The sequence below is a fragment of the Panicum virgatum genome, chromosome 2N, assembly GCF_016808335.1.
Source record: "Panicum virgatum strain AP13 chromosome 2N, P.virgatum_v5, whole genome shotgun sequence".
Taxonomy (NCBI): domain Eukaryota; kingdom Viridiplantae; phylum Streptophyta; class Magnoliopsida; order Poales; family Poaceae; genus Panicum; species Panicum virgatum.
This window is the reverse complement of record NC_053146.1, coordinates 1,399,513-1,425,711: the sequence shown is the minus strand read 5'-3', so window position 1 is coordinate 1,425,711 and position 26,199 is coordinate 1,399,513.

Below are 26,199 nucleotides of genomic sequence, written 5' to 3'. Positions count from 1 at the left end.
AATGGTATGGAGGATGTGGACAGGACAGCTTGCCGGGGTATAGAGGGTAAATCATGCTGCGAGGGAACATAAGAATTTAAGGAGCAGATAGTGATGCCCAAGACTTTGACGGGGTAAAAGTTCTAAAAGCACCTCTTCTACTTTTTTCCACATGATAATATATTTAAACCTGTAACAAAGAGGAAACTCTCGTCCTTCATTTAAGTCAGATTTCTGGACTACATGATTTCCCCTCTAGAGGCCAAATCCGCACCTCTCTACCGTGTGAAAATGGAGGTTGGTGTGATAACTAACAGCGACAGGCACAACTAGAAAACAGTCCAAAGGTCCTGGCCAAAGGTACCAGCTGCTGTTGCAACCGGTACTAATGCCAAAGGTACCAGCTGCTGTTGCAACCGGTACTAATGCCACGCATCAGTACCGGCTGCAAAAGCAGCTGGTACCTTTGGCCAGCTGCAAAAGAAAATGGAGGTGCGGAACAGAGTTCATCTATTACTGGCATTTTCTAATAGAACGAAGCTAATATACAAGCCAATGTAAATTTTTTTTCCATGGCATGCGCTAGTCTGGCTAGTGTCTAATTGGCTCACTACATTTTCCAACAATGAAACCGTGTAGTAGAACATTTGCTAGACCAACATTGGTGGCTGTAAATCTTTGCGAAGTCTCAATATTTCTATAAAACCGTGTAATGGCTCATGGTACATATCTACAACTTCAAATTTCAATTTTACGACCCCAATATACATTTATGATGAATCATTGCTAAGAAAACTAATAGTTCATTGTACGTTTCTCCTAACTCAAATTCCACGTAGAAATCTGTGCAACATACACAATATATTGGCTTCTCAACCTGAATGAGTACAGACCGGCAAGGTGAGAGCCTGCGGCGGCGGGCTGAAAGCCTGCTAGGAGGGCCGGCAAGGCACCCGCCGCCGCCTGCGTGGGCACCCAGCACCAAGCACCGCAGCTTCTGGGCTGGCTGCCCCATTCCGCGTGAAAGATGGTGGCTGCAAGTGGCCGGGCGCCATGGTGTCCCGTCAAGTCCGACATGGCACCGCGGTGGATGCAAAACTCGGAGGCGCAGCGACGTTGGACGAGCGGGCCGACGCTGCGGCGCCGCGGCGGCAGCCTGCTGGTGTCAGGTTTAATTTCTTGGAAGGAGGGTGTGTGCCTGTGGCTGTGGCGGGCCGTCGCGCCGCCGGGCGTGCACGTGCTGACGTGCTGCAATGAGGTCAGAGGCGAAGCATAGCTTCAGCCTTCAGGTTGAAGAGAACGCGGCGGCATCCCCGCCGGACGTGGCGCCGTGGTGGATCCGTGGATGTAGGTGTCGACCGGGGGTGCGGCGATGGTTAGCCTGCCATGGCGGCAGCATGCAAACGAACAACGCTCCAGGAGGGTCTGCAGAGGGAAGATCAATCAATCCGATTTGCCCGGAACAACCGCGATTTTCAGGCTGGATCGAACCCACACCGGCTCGCCGCTCGCCGGAGGCCGGCGAGGCAGCACCGCGGGACGACGACTCGACCAGGGGGCAGCCCCGTTGGCTTCTCTGGAGTCCGAATCGGGTGCATCCGGGCCGTCCGCTACGGATCGAACGGCCATCGGCTGCCCAGGGGGTGGACGGTAAATGAAATACCGTCCACCCCCGGACGGTAATTGGGGTACCGTCCGGCCCCTGGTTGCCGTCTCCGGCGGCAAGGCCGCCCACTGGCGAGCCGTGAGCCCGCCGGCGAGGCCAAGAAGGGGAGAATGGTCTGGGTAAGCGTTAGGAGCGCCGGCGAGGCACCCGCCACCGCCTGCGTCGGCACCCAAGCGCCGCAGCTTCTAGCTGCCCCCTCCGTTCCGCGCGCGCAATGGGTGCTGCAAGTGGGCGGCCGCCATGGCGTCCCGTCGCACATGTGCCACGTCTAAGTCCGATGTGGTGTCATGGTAGATGCACAAGTCCATGGCGCGGTCACAATGGACGAGCGGTGACAAAGGTGTGCGGGAGCGTCAGGTTGACGAGAACGCGGCGGCGTCCACACCAGGCGTGCCGCCGTGGTGGATGCAGATGCCGACTGGTGGAAGCACAACCGTGGCCTCCATCCGGCCAGAATGCCGTTCTGCAGTGCGCCTGGCCAGTCACCGTGGCGTTCCGTCTCACCGTGCGTGCTCTGAGTGGTGGAGAGGACGGGGAAGTAGGCGGCGGCGGCGGTGGCGACGACGTTTGACGAGCGGGCTGAAGGGACGGCGTGGCTGCACCGCTGCAGACTGCCTGCTGGTGTCAGGTTGGTCGGTAAGTAAGGGGTCCGTGTAGTCTCTGGTGAGGCGGTCCATCGCCGGGCGTGTCCGTGTTGTGGTGACCGGCAACGTGCGAGGCAATGCAGAGCTCGGCGACGGTGTGGCGGGGCAGAACTTCAGGTTGGGCGGCATGGCGCTTTCTTGCTCGTTCTCCTCTGCTTCGTCTTCACGATGAAGTGAGTGAGCCGTTTGCCACTTCAAGTGCAAGCCATACACAGGGTATCGATCGTAGTTATCTTACTATTACTAACTTTGGAGGCTCTTTTCAAAGCTTCCACACGAAACCATCTAGGATTCTAGATGGATACTCTACAAAAATAGAGAAATTCTAGAAATTCTCACAAATATCAGAAACATCCAGCCATCAATCTGACAACTCTAATTATAATAGCCATTTGATCTTATGACACCTAATAAATTAAAACCCATATCTGCCATGATGAAAATAGAATAAAGTAACACCCTAAACATGTATCTAAATTACCCACCCCTGCCATTATAAAAAAACTAAAGCAACCCCCTAATCTTTATGTAAATTACCCACCTATGTCATTATAAAAATTGCAAATAACCCCCTAATTTTTATATAAATTATCCAATTATGTCATTATTAAAAGTTAAAATAACTCCTAAATCTGAACTCTAAATTATATAGTTAAAATAAAATATTAAAGTATGCCAATACAAAATTCCAAATTACTATTTCTATACTTATTAATATAATATGTATGTTGTTATTTATATAAAATACTACCCACGATATGTGTTATCATATATTCAAGTATGATGGAAAAGATAAGAATACTAGGTCACAAACAAATGGTTCAATTAAATATATCAAACATACATGGAGGTGTGATACAAAATAAAATCTATTGCAACTAGATAATGATAAATATGTATTTTAGAGCACTTGTTAGAATATTTAATAGATGAAAGAGGGAAATATAGACAATTATAATTATTAGTTATAAACTTTATTTTATATTGGTAAACATACACGTGCATTGCTAAGGACAAAGTTGGTATTACCGGATACGTACATGTGTCCGTACATTATTTTGTATAGGGATCTACATGATCGAGTCGTGAATGGAGGGCTGTGGTCCAACTCGCATACGAGTTGGACTAAGGTCCACCTGTTAATGACATAAGATGGACCAAATAAAAAATTTAGATGGAAACCTCTACTCACTTTAAAAATTATAGTATAGATTAGTTCTAATTATTAGCTCGTGTGGAAGCACAGGTTGATAGGCTAGTCATCCTGAATTTCAGTTAACGTGGAAACGCCTTAATGGAACAGCATATCCACAGGGACCGGTTCAACTAAATTTGATCGCTTACTGCTGCATAAATTATTTGGGGGAAGCTACTGCTTCTACGATAGCTCCGCTTCAAGTCGCTTTCGGTAGGTCCAACTTTGTCAAATGGAAAACTGGCCAGGATTTGAGAGGGGAGAAAAAGAAGACAAGTCGATAGAATGAGTTAAATAGTGAGACACTAGAAAGGCCCGTGATTTTGCTACGCGGGGCCGTATCCCACGTCGTAGTATTGTGGCTGGATGTGAATTTTAGTTGATGCATGTAGTAGTAGTTTTTTTAAGCAGTATAGTTAAGATAAATTTTTTGTTTTGTTATTTCTGCATAGGTGTTATATGGTCTGCAGCCGGCTGTTGCACTTGGCATATATTTTGAGCATTCTATTATTGTGACTCTATTGTTTAAGAAGTATATTATTTTGGGTATCAAAATTGAGTTATAACATTTGTTGTTGTATTTATTGTGGTGAAAAAAGTGATAAAATAATTTGTTAGAAAGGGCGGAGCACAATTAGTCAGAAACTTAATGTATTTGTGAAATCATGTTGCAATTAATGGATGTATTATTTATTTAAGAAAGTAGTGGTTATATTAAAATATGACGCGTTATTATGGAGGTCGCATGAGAAGTTATAAAAGAATGGTGGTATGATATTATAATTTTAGCAAAATAATATGTTATGTTGAACGAATTGCAAATACGATTTGAATTTACAAAACTTTGCTATATAGTAAAGTTGTAGATTTTGAAATTTCAGACAACTTTTGTGTTGATCCTTTTTTATTCGAAGACGTTTCGGTGTCCAAATTATAGGTACAACGAATCACATGTAACCGTTTGTGCTAACTAATTGCGAAAGCGTTTTGAATTTTAAAATTTACTATATAATAAAGTTTTAGTTTTCGAATTCTTGATCATATTCTATATTGAGCAACTTTTGATTCCAAAGCATTTTGTTGTTCAAATTGTACGTATAATATTGCTCTGCAGAAGTAACAGATGGAACGAGTTGTGGTTTGATTTAATTAAAATTCAAGGGTTTTTCTAAAAAAATCTAAGAGAGAACCATGATGGAGGGTTGTTTTTATGAATATTTAAGGTTTTCTTCGTAAATTTCCTGAAACCTGTACTGTTGAACTACGTGTTGATTTCAAGAAAAGTTCAAGAATTTTCCACAAAATTTCCCGAGAGAGGAGGTCGAACCGCGGACGGGTTGATGAAGACCGGGAGGACGGAGTCGGAGGAGCCGGGCGTCGTGCCGATGCCGGAGCTAGGGCTGAACGCCGACGAGGTGGACGAATCCGTCGATATGGCGCCGGATCAGATTGATCGGCACTAGGGGCGGCGCGGCCAGGGAAGGGGCGCGGCATAGGGGCAGCGCGGCCAGGGGGCGGCGCGACCTAGGGCGGCGCGGCCAGGGAGGCGGCACCTGGGGCGGTGCAGCCAGGGAGGCGGCGCGGCCGGGTGGGGTGGTGGCCGTGCGGGCCGGGTGGCGGCGCACGGAAATTAGGGCAGCGGAGGGGTTGGGAGCCAGGGAATTAGGGCCCGGACTCTTGATACCATGTAAAGAGATATCGAGAGGGGGAAAACACCACACACCCATTGTGGGGGGTGACCTTTCATATATATAGCCGAGACGGCTTATGTACAAGTAAGAGTCAAGTATACATATCTCTAATATCTTTCCTCCTAGTTCTTCGACCTGGTAGGGAGCTCCACAAACCTGGAGGCAAGAGGGGGCCGTTCGCTAGCAATCCTGGTGGCGTGGGCAATCTGGTGCGAGCTTAACCGAAGAGTTTTTTATGACGCCACAAAGACAGCGACCAGGGTCATTGAAGAAATCAAGGAAACAGCCAGGCTCTAGGCCTCGGCGGGGGCCAAACACCTGGCACTTCTGGTTGACACAACATCTAGCGAGTAATCAATGTAATTTTTCTTTGTTCTTCCTTGTTGTGAGCCTATTCCGATCCCTCATCCTGAGTTCTCTTGCTCAGGAAAATCTCGGCACCTCTGGTGTCTATACTGCTCTTCTACTTATTAGTTAAAGCCGGGAATCTGTCCAGTAAGCAATTGGGAATAACATGAGAGACTATATATAGTGTCCTCTTTGATTTTAACAGCTCATGCTCAAATTTTGCATGGATAAACGGAAATGAATCATTGATATCATGCCCCAACTTCGGAAAGGAGTAATACGAGATGCCGATATACATATGTGGTAGTAACAAGATCATTTACATTTGTTTTATTCTATATATTATCTAAAAGAAAGCAAAACCATGTAATACCCGGCATACGAGAAAAACAACAGCACCATATGAAACACACATTAAGCATCCTCATGATGTTATAGCTTTAATCTTATTTTGTCTGCAGTTTTTAATAGTAGCTTTAACATTTAAATTGTTCCATAGAACATTCCAATTACATTCTTCTATTACTCCCTGTTTCTCCTGCCAATCTATGTTTACATGATTTAGAATTTCAGGTGCTGCTTTGGCGCTGCTAAGTGCCCTTTCCTGTTCTTTCTGCATCCAGTTCATAAGCAAACTTTGCAGCCAAACTGGCACATATATGCCCCCCATAAGTCGAGCAAGTGAGAGATCATACGCGTCCGACTCCGAAGCTCCTGATCATGTCCTTGAAATGCTCTAGTTTTTCAAGCCCCCAAAAAAGTTCTCCATATTCTCATGTTTGTTCTACGTGTTCCCATGCTTGCCTTCTCAACCTGCATGAGTGCAGAGCCATGTTTAGACTTCCAAATCATTTGGTACATCGCCGCTTCGGAATTTTGGCAGAAGTAATCTATTGCCTTTGGAAGCATGATCTCCTCTACTTGTTCCAAAGTAATGTCTGTATGCAAGCAATTTTGCTCCTCGCCAACTATAGCCACCATTGAAGAAGTTTTATTCACATGCAGCATGTCTTCTGAAGATCCATGGGGCGCAAAGACAATTCCAGCTTTCAAAAATGGTGAATCTTCCAGAAGCATACTGTTTGCAGACAGCGAAGTCTTGTGTTTGCTGTACTTGGACTGTGAAACTTGGCACTGCAGATTCACTACTATTACTGGTTCAAGAGAAACATCTGATTATCTTGCCATGTCTTGGCTGCTAATACGTTGAATCTCATGCCGATCATGCTTGTTGCAACATAATGGTTTGAGCAAAACCATTGAGTGCTAAACCTATGAAGATTGTCCCAGTGTTTTCTATGCCATAAATCAACATATGGTACCCATGAGAAGTCATGTGTAGGTAGCTGAGTAAGTTCTTTCCTAATAATTTCAACGGTAGATTTGAAATGAAGGGGAAACAACTGCAAGCACTTAATTGCCATCCCAACTATATCGGTACTCTCTGAAAGCTGTAGCATCATACCAAAGAAGAAGTTGCCCTCTGGTGCATTACTATCTTTGTGTACAAATATTAGGCTAACCTCTATTCCATGCTCTGCAGTCCTGAACGGCATCAACCATAATAGAAAAGATGGATACTCCTTTCCCCGGACAATTTTATGATGTAGTTCCTTGCCTGCAAAAAGGTGCTTTACAAGGAAGTGGAAGGTCACGTGACAATGTGGTGTGCCACCAAGCTCTATGAATCTCACAAACTCAGTAGCTCCATCTGCAAACCACTCAAATCTTTGAATAATGGATCTGCTCAACATTCCTTTGTCGTGGTTAAATATAGAGAGAGCAAACGACTTGGTAGCATGCACAATCCGGTTAGGATGGGGGAATTCCTCACCTCCTGTTCCATCTGCTCCTTTTCTAGGACTCTATGCTTTTGTATCGATGCAGTGTGTCATCACACTGTTCAGCAGCACGCTTCAGCTTCCTGCGCCAACCCAACAAGGATCCATAAGTAATCTGCCACTTTTCTGATGTTTCAAGAGCAGCCTCAAGCTTGATGTGTGCCATCTCTAGCCTCTCTAAGTTTCTGCTCGAATTTGCACTACTCCAGCGCCCCCCATCACCGCCGGTCCGAATGGGCATCACCAATGGTTCGGGGGCGTTGTGAGGAACGAGAGTACTCTATCCTGCTTGTGATGAGTGAATTGTCAACCGTGCGGTGTGATCGTGCGCTTGGTCTTTGGGTTGCAGGTACACGAGCGTCGAGTGTCGACGGGGAGCTGCCGTGGAGGTGCTGTGGTCGATGGACCGTGCGGTGGACGGCGGTGAAGGGCAGCCGGGACCGGAGCTCGGACCGGGTGGCAGCTGTGGCGTCCACTCCTGGATCGAGGGCGCAAGCGGCGACGGAAGGCGGGTTTCTTGGTTTGTGCCACAAAACCAAGGAGGCGGACGGCGGTTGAAGACGCCAAGTCGTGGAGGCACGGGTGTCGGTCTTGGGACTGACGGAGGCAACGGGCGTCGACGGCGTCTAGGGCCTCGTTGCGGGCGAGGAGGTGACGGGCGTCGGGCGGCGTCTAGGGCCGTCAGAAGGCCGAGGCGGGAACAGCGTCTAGGGCCACGGCGTGGAGGCGGGAATCTTCCCGCGCGTGAGGTTTTGGCGGTTTTCTCAAAACCGGCCACGTACCCGGGTTTCGCGGACCCTCCAAAACCGCGAACTGGATCTTCATCAAGACGGCGGCATCGCAGAGAAGACTTCGTTTCGAAGAATGAACCTCGGCCATCGGATGAGATCGTGTATAGGGGGTACTGCAAGCCAACCGGTCTGACCGGTCCCTGGCACTGGTCTGACCGGTCCCTGGCATCGGTCTGACCGGTCTAACCAACCGGTCTGACCGGTCCAGCGTACCGGTCTGACCGGTCCCGCGGGTATAAATACCCCTTCACTTGTGTTAGGTCAAGTGCGGCTTTTAGAACTTGTCCGTGAATTGTCTCTACTCCCAGGCCGCCGCCTCTGTGTTCCTCTCCCTCTGTTCATCTCTTTAGGGTAGATTTGAATGTTGTTTGTGTGAGAACTCTTGAGGATTTGATTGGGAAAGGAGGCCCTAACCTCCTCGTGCCCTCTGGGCGGTTTGAATCAATCCATCTCCTCGTTTTGTGCCTTGTTTGATGAAATTTCGATTTCGTTTTTGATGCACTTGATTGCGAGGAGTCCATGAGTTCTTTGCCGTGATTCCCATGCCTCTATTTTGTTCTTGAACCTTCTGGAATCACTAGCCCGTCCAAATTCGATTTCTTGGAGACTAGAGAAAACCCCACCCCCTTTGATCTCATCCCGAAATTCTCATGCTATGGATATCTTTAGGGTGAGATTTCTTGGGGATACACTCTTGGGGTAGGAATGAAGCTATCCTCCAAATTTCATCCGATTTGGACGCGATTTGCTCTCGATTCACGATTTGGAACTAAATTTTCGGGGTTTTCTGGACGCCACCGGTCAGACCGGTTGGAGAGACCGGTCAGACCGGTCTGCCTATTTTTGAATTACTTGATCGGTCAGACCGGTCTGTGCCTGAGCTGCTTCGTTTTGAGTTGGTTCTCACGTTTTTGCTTCCACGTTGCGATCCGAGTTTTCGGAGTTGAGATAGCTTGTCCATAGCTATTCTCACTGATCTCGGTTTGAGGGTTTGCGGTGACTTTGGGACATCGGCCGACGGTTTTGAAATTTCGAAGAAATTTTGATAGGCTTCCATTCAACCCCCCCTCTGGTCGCCGGCTTCGGTCCTTCAATTGGTATCAGAGCTTGGTTGAGGTTTTCAGTACCTTAACCGGTTCGAAAACCACTCGGCGACCATGGCGAGTCTTGGTAAGATCCCGGTGTTTTCCGGCGAGGATTATACCTACTGGAAGATTCGCATAAGAGCCTTCCTGCAGAGCATGGGAGCCGATGTCTGGGAGATTACCACGAACCAGCTTTACGAGGTGCTGGCTGTTCGGACCACGCCTCTTCAGGTGACCCAGCACGAGGCTAACGCCAAGGCCGTCAATGCCTTATTCGCTGGCGTTTCTCGTGCGGAGTTCTCACGCGTCCAGGGTTTTCAGGAAGCCCACAAAATTTGGACGTGCCTTGAGAACTACCACGAGGGTACACCTCAGGTGAAGGCCAGACTATTCGAGACTCACCGGCGTGAGTACGAGAACTTCACATAGGAGCTGGGTGAGAGCATTGACCTGATGTTCTGTCATTTTCAGTCGATTGTGAACAAGATTAATGCGAACAGATCTGCTGGTGCCCTTGAGTACACAGAGCACGAGAAGGCTCTCAAGTTGCTCTACGCACTTGACCGCTCTGTGTGGGATCTCAAGGTCAACACGATCATTGAGTCTGCATGCTATGAGACTCTGACCGTGAACGAGCTTTTCAGCAAGCTCAAGGCCACGGAGGTGGATAACTAGACACGAGCCAAGCTCAATGGTGCCCCTCCTTCCAAGAGCGTCGCTCTTGTGACTGGCCCAGGTGGGTCGAGCTCTAATGCTAACTCTGCTCTTGGCTTTTCTCTTACCTCTTTGCCTTCTGTTTCAGATGAGCAGCTGGAGACGCTGGGCGACGACGACTTGTGCCTTCTCATCAGCAAGTTCCAGCGCGTCTACCACAACAGGTAGAGAAAGAAGAACCCCGGGTGCTACAACTGCGGCGATCTGAACCACTTCATCGCCGATTGCCCCAAGAAGTCCTGCGGTGGCCAGAACAACTCCTTCGACTACTACTGCCATCACGACCGCGACGAGGGAGGCTCCAACAAGGAGCGTCGGTGCCACAAGCACCGCAGTCGTGACCGGGGAGGACGCTTCGACAAGGAGTCGCTCAAGAAGCGCTTCCAGTACAAGGCCAAGAAGCGGGAGAGGGCCTTCCTGGCGTAGCTCAGCGACCTCGACAAGAGCTCTGACACCGACCGCTCTTCTTCACCGACCTCCGACAACGACGACAAGAAGAAGAAGAAGAAGCGGGACAAGGAAGCCACCGGCTTCATCGGCCTTTGCTTGGCGGCCGGTCGGCGCAAGAGCTTCTGCACCATGGCGGGCGAAGCCGATGGTGCTCGTGCTTCTTCAGGTGGACATGCTACACCGATGCACTCCGGCTCTTCTCCTGGATCCGAGAGCGATTCAAAGGTAAACTCCATGATCGACCTGCTTGATACAGAGGTTAGGGAGTTGTACGCCGCTCTCGACAACCAGAAAAGGCTGCTTAAGGAAGCAGCTAGAGAGCGTAGAAAGCTTAGGGCTGAGCTGGCTTGTGCTAGGGAGAAATCTAGTGAGGATGAGTGCGCTGGATGCATATCTCATATGAATGATCTTGTTGCTCTCCGTGCCAAGCATGATGAGAACGTTGCGAACTTAGATGTTGCTAAGACTTCGCTTTCTGACGTGTCTCACGAGCTAGCCATGGCCAAGCATGAGCTTGAACTTGTCAAGGACGCTTCCATTGTTAGTGATGTGCTTGAATGCGATGAGTGTCCTATCTTCAAGTCTGATCTAGCTTCTTTGCAGTCCAAGTTTGCTACTGTTGTTTGTGAACTAGAGGAGCTTAGATCTAGGCCTGCTTTGCTTGGCGCTTGTAAGCTTTGTCCCATGTTTAGGTCGGAGCTAGAGGAGAAGAACGCTTTGATCAAGTCTTTTGGAAAGACTAAGGTCGTAGAGTCTAGCCCACCTATTGACTGCTCTGTTTGCCGTGGTTTGATTGCTGATTTAGATAGTCTTGCGGTAGAGAAAGCCAACTTAGAGAATGAGAACACATACCTTAGGGCGATTCTGAGTTGGGTTTCTAGCAGTGAGCCGCAGTTGGGCATGATGATTAAGCAGTTCAAGCGTGGTGATGGGTTTGGAGTCGGTTAAACATACACGAAGTCAGACTTTGACAGGTTGTATGGTAAGATTGGCAAGGCTGCTGGAAACACTGCTAGCACGAGCACACAGCCTTCGCTTGTTGACCCCGCGGATGGTGTGCTTAAAGAACCACCGAAAGCACCTCCACAGAAGCAGGTTTGGGTTCCAAAGCCCAATGAGCTGAGGAATTCCCTCGACACGTTCCCTGCTGCCACAACCCAGGTTGCCCAGAAGAAGAGGGTTGCTCCTCCCCGTTCGCAGGCTAGGCCTCCACCTCCCAAGCGTGAGGTGAGGTACCACTGCGAGTTCTGTGACAGGGAAGGTCACCTGGAGGAGTTTTGCTTCAGGAGGAAGCGGGCTGTGAGGAGAGAGCAAGAGAGACGGAACACGGACCTGTACTCTGCTCGGGTACATGGTTCTTCTCGGCGTGGTGATAGGCGAGATACTAGGGCGCGCCGTGTAGGTGGAGGTCAGGGAGATGGTGGTTGTTACCGTGCTCCAGCAGGTGGTCGCTTTGCCGGTCGTGCTCCTGGTCGTTTTCAGTACGGCTGTGGATCACGGGACCGAGGCTTTGGAGGAAGTCTTGAGGCTCCACGCTTTCCTCGCGGTGGTGTTCGTCAGTCACGCGGTAGACGGAACGGGGGATACGCTTTGTCTGGTTTTGCTAACCCTTCTGTAGAGCAAATGGCTCGACACTGGTTTGCTTCTCACTTTGCTAACCCCAGTGTTGAGATATTTGCTCACTCTTTGTCTCACTATTGATGTGCAGGTCGGAGGCTTGGAGAACAGGTGGATCATGGACTCCGGTTGTTCGCGCCACATGACCGGAAATGACAAATGGTTCTCCAGCCACACCGCGATGCGCTCAAAGGAGTATATTGTGTTTGGGGATAATGGAAGAGGAAAGGTACGTGGACTTGGCGCTATTCGAGTTTCTGATCGCTTTACCCTGAGAGAAGTTGCTTTGGTTTTGAATGTTGGCTTTAATTTGCTCTCTGTGTCGCAACTTCTTGATGAGGGGTTTGAGGTTCGCTTTAAGGAGGGCTGTTCGCGTGTTCTTGATTCCAGAGGAGATTTGGTTTGCCGGATTACACCTCGCGATCGAGTTTTCTTAGTTGACTTCTCTGGAACTCCTTTTGGCCCTTCTCATTGCTTGATGGCTGGTCCTTCTTCTGATTTGTGGAAGTGGCATAGGAGACTTGGACATTTGAGCTTCGATTTGTTGTCGAGACTGAGATCACTTGGCCTGATCCGATGATTGCCCAGATTGAAGTTTGAAAAGGACCTTGTTTGCTATCCGTGTCACCACGGGAAGATGATTGCTACTTCACATCCACCTGTTAATCAGGTGATGACCGCTCACCCTAGAGAGTTGCTACACATGGACACAATTGGTCCTTCTAGGGTGATGTCTGTTGGTGGGAAGTGGTACGTGCTTGTGATTGTGGACGACTTTTCTCGCTATTCTTGGGTCTTTTTCATGAGAACCAAGGATGAGGCTTTCGAGTTTGTTCGAGACTTAATCTTGAGGTTGAAAAACGAGTTACCCCAGGCCATGAGAGCGATCCGCAGTGACAATGGCACAGAATTTAAAAATGCTCGTTTTGACGCCTTATGCAGTGATCAAGGGCTTGAACACCAGTATTCTTCTCCCTACACTCCACAGCAGAATTGAGTTGTAGAGCGGAAGAATCGGACACTGGTTGAGATGGCGAGAACGATGCTCGATGAGCATAGGATTCCTCGCAAATACTGGGCTGAGGCGGTTAACACCGCTTGTTACGTGTCCAACCGCATTTTTTTGCGTGCTTTCATGCACAAGACTTCTTATGAGTTGCGGTTTGGACGCCAGCCCCGTGTTGACCATCTCAGAGTTTTCGGTTGCCGGTGCTTTGTGCTGAAAAATGGAAATCTTGATAAGTTTGAGTCTCGCTCGTCTGATGGGATTTTTCTCGGTTATGCTTCTCACTCTAGAGTGTACCGTGTGCTGATTATTAATACTAACATCGTCAGAGAGACTTGTGAAGTCACTTTCGACGAGACTGCACCGTGCAATTCTTCTGTCTTTGAAGTTGCAGGAGATGATGAGCTCGGCACCTCCATCTTTGAAGATGAGGAGGAAGAAGCTGCAGATGGCGAGGCTGAGGCTACTACGCGTGCTGTGGACCCAGCTATCTCTACTACGAGCTCGGACGATGACGACGGCCCCGACCCGACTACGTCTACTTCTCGGGGGTTGTTCGAGGAGGTGACTCAGGCTACACCAGCTGATCCTGAGGAGACACCAGCTTTGGTTGAGGAGGAGGCGACTTCGACACGGGAAGCACCGCGACACATTCAGCGTCGCCATCCACCTCAATAGATGCTAGGTGATCTCAACGAGCGAGTCACCAGGTCTAAGGTAACAAGTATCGCTGGTTTTGCTCATTCAGCATTTGTTGCCTCTTTTGAGCCCAAAGATATTGGACACGCTCTTTCTGATTCTAATTGGGTCAATGCCATGCATGAGGAACTTGAAAATTTTGAAAGAAACCAAGTTTGGGTTTTAGTCGAGCCTCCACCTGCTTGTAATCCCATCGGAATGAAGTGGGTTTTCAAAAACAAGCAGGGTGAGGATGGTTTGGTTGTTCGGAACAAGGCTCGTCTTGTTGTCCAGGGGTTTTGCCAAAAAGAGGGTATTGATTTTGAGGAGACTTTTGCCCCTGTTGCTCGTTTGGAAGCTATTCGAATCTTTCTTGCATTTGCTGCTTCCAAGGGTTTTAAAGTTTTCCAAATGGACGTTAAATCTGCCTTCTTGAATGGTTTTATCGAGGAAGAGGTTTATGTGAAGCAACCCTCTGGTTTCGAAAATCCCAAGTTTCCAAACTGTGTTTATAAACTTTAGAAAGCTCTTTACGGTTTGAAACAGGCACCTAGAGCTTGGTATGATAGATTGAAAACCTTTTTGTTCGCTCAGGGCTTTAAAATGGGATGTGTTGATAAAACTTTGTTCCTCATGCGAACTGGCACTGATTTTCTTTTAGTTCAGATATACGTGGATGATATTATCTTTGGTGGCTCTTCTCACGCTCTTGTCTCTAAGTTTTCTGAGCAGATGTCCAGAGAGTTCGAGATGAGCATGATGGGTGAGTTGCAGTTCTTCCTCGGGTTGCAGATCAAGCAAACTCCTCAGGGCACTTTTGTCCATCAAGCCAAGTACACTAGAGACTTGCTGCGGAAGTTCGACATGAGTGACTTGTCTCCTCAGCCAACTCCTATCAGCACATCTACTGCACTTGATGAGGACTTGGACGGCGAGGCGGTGGACCAGAAGGAGTACAGGAGCATGATCGGGTCTCTCCTGTACTTGACTGCGACGCGACCAACAATCCAGTTCGGCGTCTGCCTCTGCGCGCGGTATCAGGCATCGCCGCGCACCTCCCACAGGCAGGTGGTGAAACGCATCTTCAGGTATCTGAAATTCACCCCTGAATTTGGTCTCTGGTATTCTGCGGATTCTTCTCTAGTTTTGGTGGGCTTTTCTGATGCCAATTTTGGTGGGTGTCGGTTGGATCGCAAGTCGACATCCGACACTTGTCAATTTCTCGGAACATCTTTAGTGTCTTGGTCCTCTCGCAAGCAGGCTAGCGTAGCGCTTTCGTCCACAGAAGCTGAGTATGTTGCCGCTGCTAGTTGCTGCTCCCAGATACTTTAGATGAAACAAACCTTGCAGGATTATGGATTGAGTTTTGGTAGGGTTCCCATCTTTGTAGACAATATGTCCGCTATTAGCATTGCAAAGAACCCTGTCCTACACTCCAGAACCAAACACATAGATATCCGGTTCCACTTCCTGCGAGATAACCATGAGAGAGGACACATAGACTTGATCCATGTCCCTTCAGAGAGGCAAACCGCAGATATTCTCACCAAACCGCTTGAGCAGGACACTTTTGCTCGCTTGCGAGGGGAGCTTGGGGTTTGTTACCCCTTTTGATCGCTGACTTTTGTTTTGGTCAGCTTGGTAGGTCTTTGTTTTGCTTCTCTTGGTTTTCTAAGTTTGGTAGTTGCATTGTGCATATGCATTGTACATATTTGCATTTTGCATTGTCTCACTTGCACTAGCATTCTTGTATACACTGCTATGATCTTCTAGTGCCTGCTAGTGTGAGTTGATAAACTTGATCATGTATAGCTTGCTCCATTGTGTATATGACATTATCTGAGTTAAGCCATTTTGTTTTGAAAATCTGAAAACATGATCACCCTGCTTTGGCTACTAGCATGTTAGGGCGTGTTGATGTGCTTTGCTATCTTATTCATGCTAGTATAGCCTTCTGTTCTGCAATTCACACTTGAAATGATCTAAATCTGATAAAATTGCTTGAACTGTTCTTGAAATGGATTGAAAAGATCCAGGTGGGATTGCTTGTCGCACTGATCGAGCTTTCGGGACGGCTCACTTTGCACTTGTGAGAACCCGGGCAAGGCTGTGCATGACTGAAACGAGTGCTTTAAGCTTCTGATTGTCTTTTGGCATAGGCTTGGCCTCGTTGCTAAGTAAAGCATGCCAAGCTTTCAACCCCTGGCATTAAGAATTGCTTGATATAAAATTGATTGAAAAATGAATGTTAACAACTTGTTTTTGGCCTAGTTTGGATCACCTGTATGAGTATGATTAGCACTGCTTTCCATTTCCTACTTGTTAGTGCTAGATCATGGGTGATGCTTTTATGTCTCCTAAACTGAACTTGCCTAGCTCTAGACTGATTTGATATACCCTGTTGAGCTAGATGCAGGTCTGGTTTATGGATGCACACGTGCTTGTGACTAGATGTTGCTCATATCATTGTATCCCTGAATGCTTTCACTTACACCTCCTACATTGCATTCATTGCATAGCATCTATTCAGGGGGAGTCTCAGCTTCAGGGGGAGCTCTAGGTCTTTGTAGCCTTGATGTGTGCATGTGCCAACAAGGGGGTGAATTTTGAGAGAAGTGATCGAATAAGGGGGAGACTTGTTTGATTTTTGAAAGACTTGTTGTGCACAGGGCTTTGAAAGTGCATCATTTTGGGAGAGTTGCACATGTGAGAGGGAAAAACTTTGCTTGTGGAGTTTCTGCTTTGGTTTTGGCTCCTGGTTTTCCTCGTTTTCCCTCTGCTTCTTGCATGACTGCGTCGAGCATTACCTCTGTCTTTGAGGAGTCATGTTGTGGCTTTTGATCGATTGCGTCGAGCCTTTGCCTTTGTCTTAGGGGATCGATCTTTGCTTGAGTAAGTGACTGTTCTTGCCTTTCTGAGCTTTTCGTCACTTGCTTGAGTTCTTCTCTTTCGTGCTTCTTTGTTCTTTTTTGGTTTCACTTCTCTTGGTTCGTTTGTGGTGTGTTGACAATGCACTCATCAAGGGGGAGATTGAGGAACGAGAGTACTCTATCCTGCTTGTGATCAGTGAATTGTCAACCGTACGGTGTGATCGTGCGCTTGGTCTTTGGGTTGTAGGTACACAGGCGTCGAGTGTCGACGGGGAGCTGCTGTGGAGGTGTTGTGGCCGATGGACCGTGCGGTGTACGGCGGTGAAGGGCAGCCGGGACCGGAGCTCGGACTGGGCGGCAGCTGTGGTGTCCACTCCTGGATCGAGGGCGCAAGCGGCGACGGAAGGCGGGTTTCTTGGTTTGCGCCACAAAACCAAGGAGGCGGACGGCGGTTGAAGACGCCAAGTCGTGGAGGAACGGGCGTCGGTCTCGGGACTGACGGAGGCGACGGACGTCGACGGCGTCTAGGGCCTCGCTGCGGGCGAGGAGGTGACGGGCGTCGGGCGGCGTCTAGGGCCGTCAGAAGGCCGAGGCGGGAACGGCGTCTAGGGCCACGGCGGGGAGCGCAGGAGTCTTCCCGCGCGTAAGGTTTTGGCGGTTTTCTCAAAACCGGCCACCTACCCGGGTTTCGCGACCCTCCAAAACTGCGGACAGGATCTTCATCAAGACGGCGGCATCGTAGAGAAGACTTCGTTTCAAAGAAAGAACAACTGCGGTCTAACCAACCGGTCTAACCGGTCCAGCGTACCAGTCTGACCCGTCCCGCGGGTATAAATACCCCTTCACTTGTGTTAGGTCAAGTGCAGCTTTTAGAACTTGTCCGCGAATTGTCTCTACTCCCAGGCCGCCGCCTCTGTGTTCCTCTCCCTCTGTTCATCTCTTTAGGGTAGATTTGAATGTTGTTTGTGTGAGAACTCTTGAGGATTTGATTGGGAAAGGAGGCCCTAACCTCCTCGTGCCCTCTGGGCGGTTTGAATCAATCCATCTCCTCGTTTTGTGCCTTGTTTGATGAAATTTCGATTTCATTTTTGATGCACTTGATTGCGAGGAGTCCACGAGTTCTTTGCCGTGATTCCCATGCCTCTATTTTGTTCTTGAACCTTCTGGAATCACTAGCCCGTCCAAATTCGATTTCTTGGAGACTAGAGAAAACCCCACCCCATTTGATCTCATCCCGAAATTCTCATGCTATGGATATCTTTAGGGTGAGATTTCTTGGGGATACACTCTTGGGGTAGGAACGAAGCTATCCTCCAAGTTTCATCCGATTTGGACGCGATTTGCTCTCGATTCACGGTTTGGAACTAAATTTTCGGGGTTTTCTGGACGCCACCGGTCAGACCGGTTGGAGAGACCGGTCAGACCGGTCTGCCTATTTTTGAATTGCTTGATCGGTCAGACCGGTCTTCTATACCAGTCAGACCGGTCTGTGCCTGAGCTGCTTCGTTTTGAGTTGGTTCTCACGTTTTTGCTTCCACGTTGCGATCCGAGTTTTCGGAGTTGAGATAGCTTGTCCATAGCTATTCTCACTGATATCGGTTTGAGGGTTTGCGGTGACTTTGGGACATCGGCCGACGGTTTTGAAATTTCGAAGAAACTTTATTAGGCTTCCATTCACCCCCCCCCCTCTGGTCGCCGGCTTCGGTCCTTCACGTTGGATTTATGTCGATGGTGATGGGAGGGGCTATCACCGCCGGTTGGAGAACCGGCGGTGATGGAGGGTCTCATCACTGCCGGTTCGAAAACCACTGGTGATGTTAGCACCAACAGTTGGTGATGAGTTAGCATCACTGCCGGTTCGTGTATAGAACTGTTGGTGATGGGGAATCAACAACGCCGGTTTCGGTTACAAACCGGCAGTGTTCATCACTCATCACCAACGGTTTGAACCGGCGGTGAAGATCTTTTTCCCATAAAAAACATATTCATATATTAATACTGCAGCATTTGTATATCATAGAGTCCATACATCAAGATTAAAAACATCTAGTCGATACACCAAATATATTACAATGTTTGACAAGAACGATACGATCTATGCATTACACCTAGATTATGCTATACTTAGATCCTGGCTTCACAACGTAGTCCACAAGCCATCCGGCTAGTTCCTCTTGAAGTGCTACTAGCTCGCCTATGAGCAATTCACCTATACTCAACTCATTGTTCTGAAAAATATAGCACAATAATATGATATTAGACAAGTTGGATAATTCAAGACACATGAACACATATTAATATGAAACCATTTCATACAAACCATTGCAGTGTCTCTTTCATCACCGGTGCAGCAGTGCATGTAATGCATTACATACAACCCGAACCTTATGTTTCTTATCTCCTTTGCAAATAGATTCTTATATTTGTAGTTGATAGCTCTCCATTGTGAACCGTCTGCCGGGTGTCTAAGATTTCCATCAACGAGTTGATCTTCGGCATGCTACCTCATCAGCTTGGTAGTCTTCGGGTTTGCAAACAACCGCTTCAAACGAGGAATGATAGGAAAATACCATACGACCTTTACAGGTGGTCGTTTGTTGCGGTCACCTTTCATTGATAATGCCGATTTAGGACACTTGTACCGTGAAGCTGAGCACACTGGACATGCATCCAAATCTTTATATTTGCCGCGATACAAGATGCAATCCTTAGGGCATGCATGGATCTTTTGTACCTCCAGTCCCATTGGATAGATCATTTGCTTCGCCTAGTATGTGTTTTCAGGCAACCCGTTAGGGCTTGGAAGCAACTTCTGTAGTATGCTTTACAAGTCATCAAATCCCTTATCTGACAAACCTTTACTGGACTTCATCTCCAATAGCATCAGGTTTGCTTCAAGGTTAGACACACTGCAACATGGGTAAAGTGGTGTTTTTGCATCTATCCTCATATGCTCCAACTTCTTTAGATTCTTTTCATCAAGAAATTCCGGTTCTCCATCACGTATCATCTGGTCTAGTGCATCCACCACATCATTAGCAACTAATGTTTCCTGCATGGTTTCATTGACGCTTTCATGTTTGGTTTCCTGCACTATTTTCAGGGTAGTTGTTTCCTCTATTGTTGCATGCCTGTCCTCTTGAACGGAGTGCATTGTCTCACCAACCTTACCGTGCTTGTTCCAAACTTGATAGTTGGGCATAAAACCTCTAAGTGGATCTGCTCAACATTGCCAAACTGCTTCTGATTTTTGCAATCAATGCATGGGCAATACACATAGCCATCATCTTGTAGATTCTTGTGTGCCTTGGCAGTCTACACAAATGAGTCCACACCGTCGACAAAATCCAAATTTCCAGACTTGTACCGTACATCCATCCTCGATTCATCTATGCACACAAAAAAACATCTAAGAATCTAAATTTAGTAAAATTATCATCTCTACACATAGATTTTCAGTTTATCAAGTTTCATAACAAATATCATAATTTAAGGGCCATCTAAATCAATTAAGAAAGAGCCTTTACTTGAATTAACAAATTAAATGTCATCTGCTTCAATTAAAAAAATAACCTTTACTTCAATAATTAAAACATCTACTTCAATTTGTTAAGTTCCTTATCATCACAATTAAGAAATGCAATCTAGATTAATTAAGAAAAAGCATTTACATCTCGATCATCACAATTAATAAATATCCTATAAACTAATTAAGAAATATCCCTTACATCCCAATCATCGCAATTATGACAACAATCTAACCATAAAGAGCTAGTTCTTACCTTGAATCAAGTATGTGAAGTCTAGCCCTCAAATTTGATGAGCCTCCATGATGACTTCATGATGAGTGTTCATGAGAAATTATCCTAAAGTGAAGAAAAAGAGATTGATCAATTCATCACAAAATGAATGACTAATCCTAAGATAAAGGCTATGAATCAAATGGATTGCTAGCTACAAACCTAGCACAAGTTGGTGCACTCAAACAACAAAAAAAAGAAGCCCCCATGATGAGAAATGATCCAAAAGTGGAGAAAAAAGCCCTCCATGATTAATTCATCACGAAATGCATGATTAATCCAAAGAAAATGGGTACAAAGCCAATGAATTGATGGCTACTAACCTTAGAACAAGTTGGTGGAGCCAATACATCAAGAATGGTGAGGTTTCATGAGAATTTCGGCAAAATCTGGCTGGAACAATGGAGGAGAGAGGTGTGGCCGTCGGGTTGGAGACGAAAGGTGGTGGGAGGAAGAAGGGATTGGGGTTTTGTACTGTACAAGCTCATCACCGCCGGTTCGTAACACGAATCGCAGGCCATCACCAACAGTTCGTAACATGAACCGGCGGTGATAGGCAGCATCACCTCCAGTTCCAACGGCCACTACAGGCCACTACGGCCACCTGCTCTGGACCCGGCGGTGATGCCTCATCACCGCCGGTTTGTGTTGAACCGGCGGTGATATCCCGTTTGCGATGACTAATTTTGTAGTAGTGTTGATTTCTCTTTCACCTCATATTTTTGAACAAGACCAGATAGGATTTGGCCAGCTGTCACCTGGACAACTGCAGAACTGACTATCTTTGCTATTTGAGTTCAAGCAGTACTCCTTCCCTGTTCAGAAAATATAACATATAAAAATATATGAGAGATGAGGTATATAAACTTAAGACAACAAGCAAGTTTTAGCTTAGCAGCTGCAAGAACATACCTTCAATTGAATGGCATGGAGGAGGTAGACAGCTAGCTATCCAGTGTCTAACAGCGCGATGGGGCCTGGTGGAAACCTGCGAGCAACTCTTGGCCCAGTTTAGCTCAAGCACAACATTAATTGGATGTACTCCAGGCATGCCTCAGCTTGCTAACCTGGGATCATAATTAAGCTTTCAGAAATAAAAATGGTTTCAACAACTGAATGTACTCCAGGCATGCCTCAGCAGCTGCAAGAAGCTTCCTTTGATTGAATGGTATGGAGGATGTGGACAGGACAGCTTGCCGGGGTATAGAGGGTAAATCATGCTGCGAGGGAACATAAGAATTTAAGGAGCAGATAGTGATGCCCAAGACTTTGACGGGGTAAAAGTTCTAAAAGCACCTCTTCCACTTTTTTCCACATGATAATTCAATGTTGTCCGAATATATTTAAACCTGTAACAAAGAGGAAACTCTCGTCCTTCATTTAAGTCAGATTTCTGGACTACATGATTTCCCCTCTAGAGGCCAAATCCGCACCTCTCTACCGTGTGAAAATGGAGGTTGGTGTGATAACTAACAGCGACAGGCACAACTAGAAAACAGTCCAAAGGTCCTGGCCAAAGGTACCAGCTGCTGTTGCAACCGGTACTAATGCCAAAGGTACCAGCTGCTGTTGCAACCGGTACTAATGCCACGCATCAGTACCGGCTGCAAAAGCAGCTGGTACCTTTGGCCAGCGGCGATCAAAGGTAAGGTGTTTGGTACCGGGTTAAAGCATCACCCGGTACCAAAACTTCAATATAGGAACCGGTTAGTGCCACCAACCGGTACCAAAAGCACAAGGAGGAATAGGTACCGGTTGGTGGACCAACCAGTGCCTAAAGGGTGGACAATGGCACCGGATTTTGCCATGGCCTGGTGCCGCCACGTGCCCACAACAAAGGCACCGGTTAATAACATCAACCGGTGCCTATACCTTTTGTTTGGCACCGGTTGTTGAGCACCAACCGGTGCCTTTGAGCCACGCCTATAAATACCCCAACCCCTCCCCCCTCCAAGCTGCCGTGAACTCACTGTTCATGGCAGCTGAGTGAGGGGAGGGGAGGCGATTTTGTTTTCAAAAAAGGTTAGTTATTTTTCTCCATAACTTAACAATTGGTTTTTAGAAGCAGTTATCATTTAATTTATTTGATAAGTGAAGAGTATCTATTTATTATAGTGATAAGCATTATCAACTATATATTTGAATTGAAATTTAATATAGTATGAATGTATTATTTGTACACTACAATGATGTATATAAATGTATTGTGGACCTAGATGAGTCGGCAATGGATGTACATGGCCGATCGGCGTTCAAAGGAGTTCATTGATGGCGTGGATGAATTCATAGAAGCGGCCGAGAAACACAACTATGACGGTTTCGTTCGTTGTCCATGCAAATTCTGTAAGAATGAGAAGGATTACTCATCATCAAGAACCATCCATAGTCACTTGTTCAATAGTGGTTTCATGCCGAACTACTATGTTTGGACCAAGCATGGCGAAAGAGGAATTGAGCTGGATAATAATGTAGAAGAAGAGGACAAGATTCCTGACTTTGCAGCCAATTATAATTCCTTTTTCAACGACACTGCAATGGGTGAGCCTGAAGAAGATACTGAAGGATACGTTATAGAAGATGATCTTGGTCAGATGCTGCGCGAAGCTGAGGAAGGTTGTGAAACAGAAAAGGAATCGAGAGATTTGAAGCGTATGTTGGAGGACTACAGAACATTGTTGTACCCTGATTGCAAACAAGACCAAAAGAAGTTGGGTATCACATTGGAATTATTGCAATGGAAGGCATCAAATGGTTTGTCTAACAAGGGATTCGCGGAGTTGCTGAAACTTATTAAAAACTTACTCCCTGAGGGTAACACCTTGCCGGAGACAACATACGAGGCAAAAAAAGTTGCCGTAACATATAAGGTTCGGCTTAAGTACGGATGGCATGAATCCTTTCGGTGAGCAGAGCAGTGGTCATAGTACCTGACCTATAACACTCTGTATATACAACCTTCCTCCCTGGTTGTGTATGAAGCGGAAATTCATTATGATGCTAGTGCTTATCCCCGGCCCGAAGCAACCCGGTAACGATATAGATGTGTATTTGAAACCATTGATTGAGAATCTTCTATTGTTGTGGAAAGATGAGGGTGTTCGTATGTGGGATGCACACGCGGAGGATCATTTTAACCTGCGTGCATTGCTTTTCGTAACCACCAACGATTGGCCAGCACTAAGTAACCTCTACGGACAATCCAATAAGGGTTATAGGGCATGCACCCATTATTTAGAAGAAATCGACAGCATGTACCTCAAGCACTGTAGGAAGATCGTGTATATGGGTCATCATCGATTTCTTCCGATCAAGCACCCATTAAGGAGGAGGCATGCTCACTACGATGGAAAGGCAGATCATCGTACCAAGCCTAGGCACCATTGTGGGAAAATGGTGTTTGAAATTGTCAAAGATATAAAAGTAGTATTCGGAAAAGGACCCAACAACAAATCAGTGCAGAGTGATGACAGACGTGCACCTATGTGGAAGAAGAAGAGTATTTTTGGGAGTTACCTTATTGGGAAGTCTTAGACGTCCGCCACGCAATTGATGTGATACACCTAACAAAAAATCTTTGTGTGAACCTTCTAAGTTTCCTTGGTGTCTACGGTATGGCAAAGGATACATTGGAAGCGCGGCAAGATCTTCAATGTATGAAACAACGGGCCGCCCTACATCCAGAAAAAAGGGATAAAAGACGTCATTATCTAGGTCCTGCGTGCTACACTCTTAGTAAGGAAGAGAAGCAAAGTATGTTCGACTGTTTGAACAGTATCAAGGTCCCATCAGGCTACTCTTCGAATATAAAGAGGCTACTGAACTTGAAAGAGAAGAAATTCGCACACGTAAAGTCCCATGACTGTCACGTGTTGATGATGCAATTGATTCCAATTGCACTTAGAGGTATTTTACCATCTAATGTTCGAGCAACAATCATAAAGCTATGCGCATTTCTCAACACAATTTCTCAGAAGGCAATCGATCCATCGAGTTTAAGCAGGCTACAAGAGGATGTTGTCCAAAGTTTAGTCAGTCTTGAAATGATATTTCCTCCATCATTCTTCAATATTATGACGCATCTTCTAGTTCACCTGGTCAAAGAGATTGGTATTCTCGGTCTTGTTTTCCTTCATAATATGTTCCCTTTTGAACGATACTTTGCAGTACTAAAGAAATACATTCGTAATCGGGCTCATCCAGAAGGAAGCATTGCGAAGGGTTACGTCACAGAGGAGGTCATTGAATTTTGTGTTGACTATGTGGAAGAACTCTGCCCAATTGGGATTCCAGTATCACGTCATGAGGGGCGGCTGATTGGAATGGGCACACTTGGAAGAAAATCAGTAAATGCCACAGATCATGCCATGTTGAGCAAAGCACATCTCACAGTTCTGCAACAATCAGCCTTGGTGGCTCCATACATGGAGGAGCACATGCAAATTGTGCGAAGTATATACCCTTTGAAGTCTGAGACATGGATTACAAAACATCATAACGATACATTCGCCACCTGGTTGTAGAAGGAAGTCATGGCCAACAATCAAATTCATGAGCAGCTAGCTTGGCTGGCCAGGGGTCCAGCAAATTCAATCCTGATGTACCAAGGATATGAAATTAATGGTTACACATTTTATACAAGAGCCCAAGATAACAAGAGCACCAATCAAAATAGTGGTGTCCGTATAGATGCCACCGACTCTAGTGGCCAAACGAACTCATATTTTGGTTACATTGAAGAGATCTGGGAACACGACTATGGGCCGTTGAAGATACCTCTATTTCGTTGTCAATGGGTTAAACTCACAGGAAAAGGTGTCGATATCGATGAGTACGGAATGACAACGGTAGACCTCAAAGAGCTTGGCTATTGAGACGAACCATTCGTCCTAGCTAAAGATGTCACTCAAGTTTTCTATGTGTAGGACATGTCTAGCAAAAAGAGAAAGGACAAGTCTAGGAATAAATCAAGTTTTGTAGGTGCCAGAGATGAGGCAAAGCGCCATATTGTTCTGGCAGGAAAAAGAAAAATTGTGGGAGTCGACGATGTCACAGATGAAGAAGAATACAATAAGGTTGAAGATATGACTCCGTTCGCAGTGGAGGTTGACACAAGTATTCTTTTAGCCGAAGAGGAGGCTCCGTACGCACGTCATGATCATAATGAAGGGACGATTGTAAAGCGAACCATCGTTAATATTCCCTTAGTTGAATGATTATGTCTTGTATTATTTTCTGCGAACATTATTAGATTTCTTATGCAATTATTTGATTTATTATGCAATTAAAAATTAGTTATGCACCTAAATGATTTATTATGTAGTAATTAAAATTATTGTACATTTAAATGATTTATTATTGTGCACCTAGAACCATAGTTAATATTTTCTTAGTTGAATGATTTACTAGGCAGTTAATAAATTTATTGAGCAAATAACAAATTTATTAGACAATTATTTTAACTATTAGACAATTATTTAAATTATTAGATAATTATCTGATTTTCTAGGCAATTATCAGATTTATTATGCAAATATCAGATTTATTACGAATTATGAGGCAATTAATAGATTTACAAGAGAAAAAAGAAAGGGGAAAAGAAAAGATAACCTTTGGTACCGGTTGGAAAATCCAACCGGTACCTTAGGGTCCTATTTGGGTAAAAAAAAAAGTGGGGCGTCGCGCGGGAGTCGAACCATGGCCGCGAAGCCCAAATTTCCGCAAGTTACCATTGAGATACTGACGAATTCCGTTCAAAGGGGGTCAAAGAATATTGAAAAGTGAACTTCAAAAGGCCTAAGGTACCGGTTTTGTTAATCCACCCGGT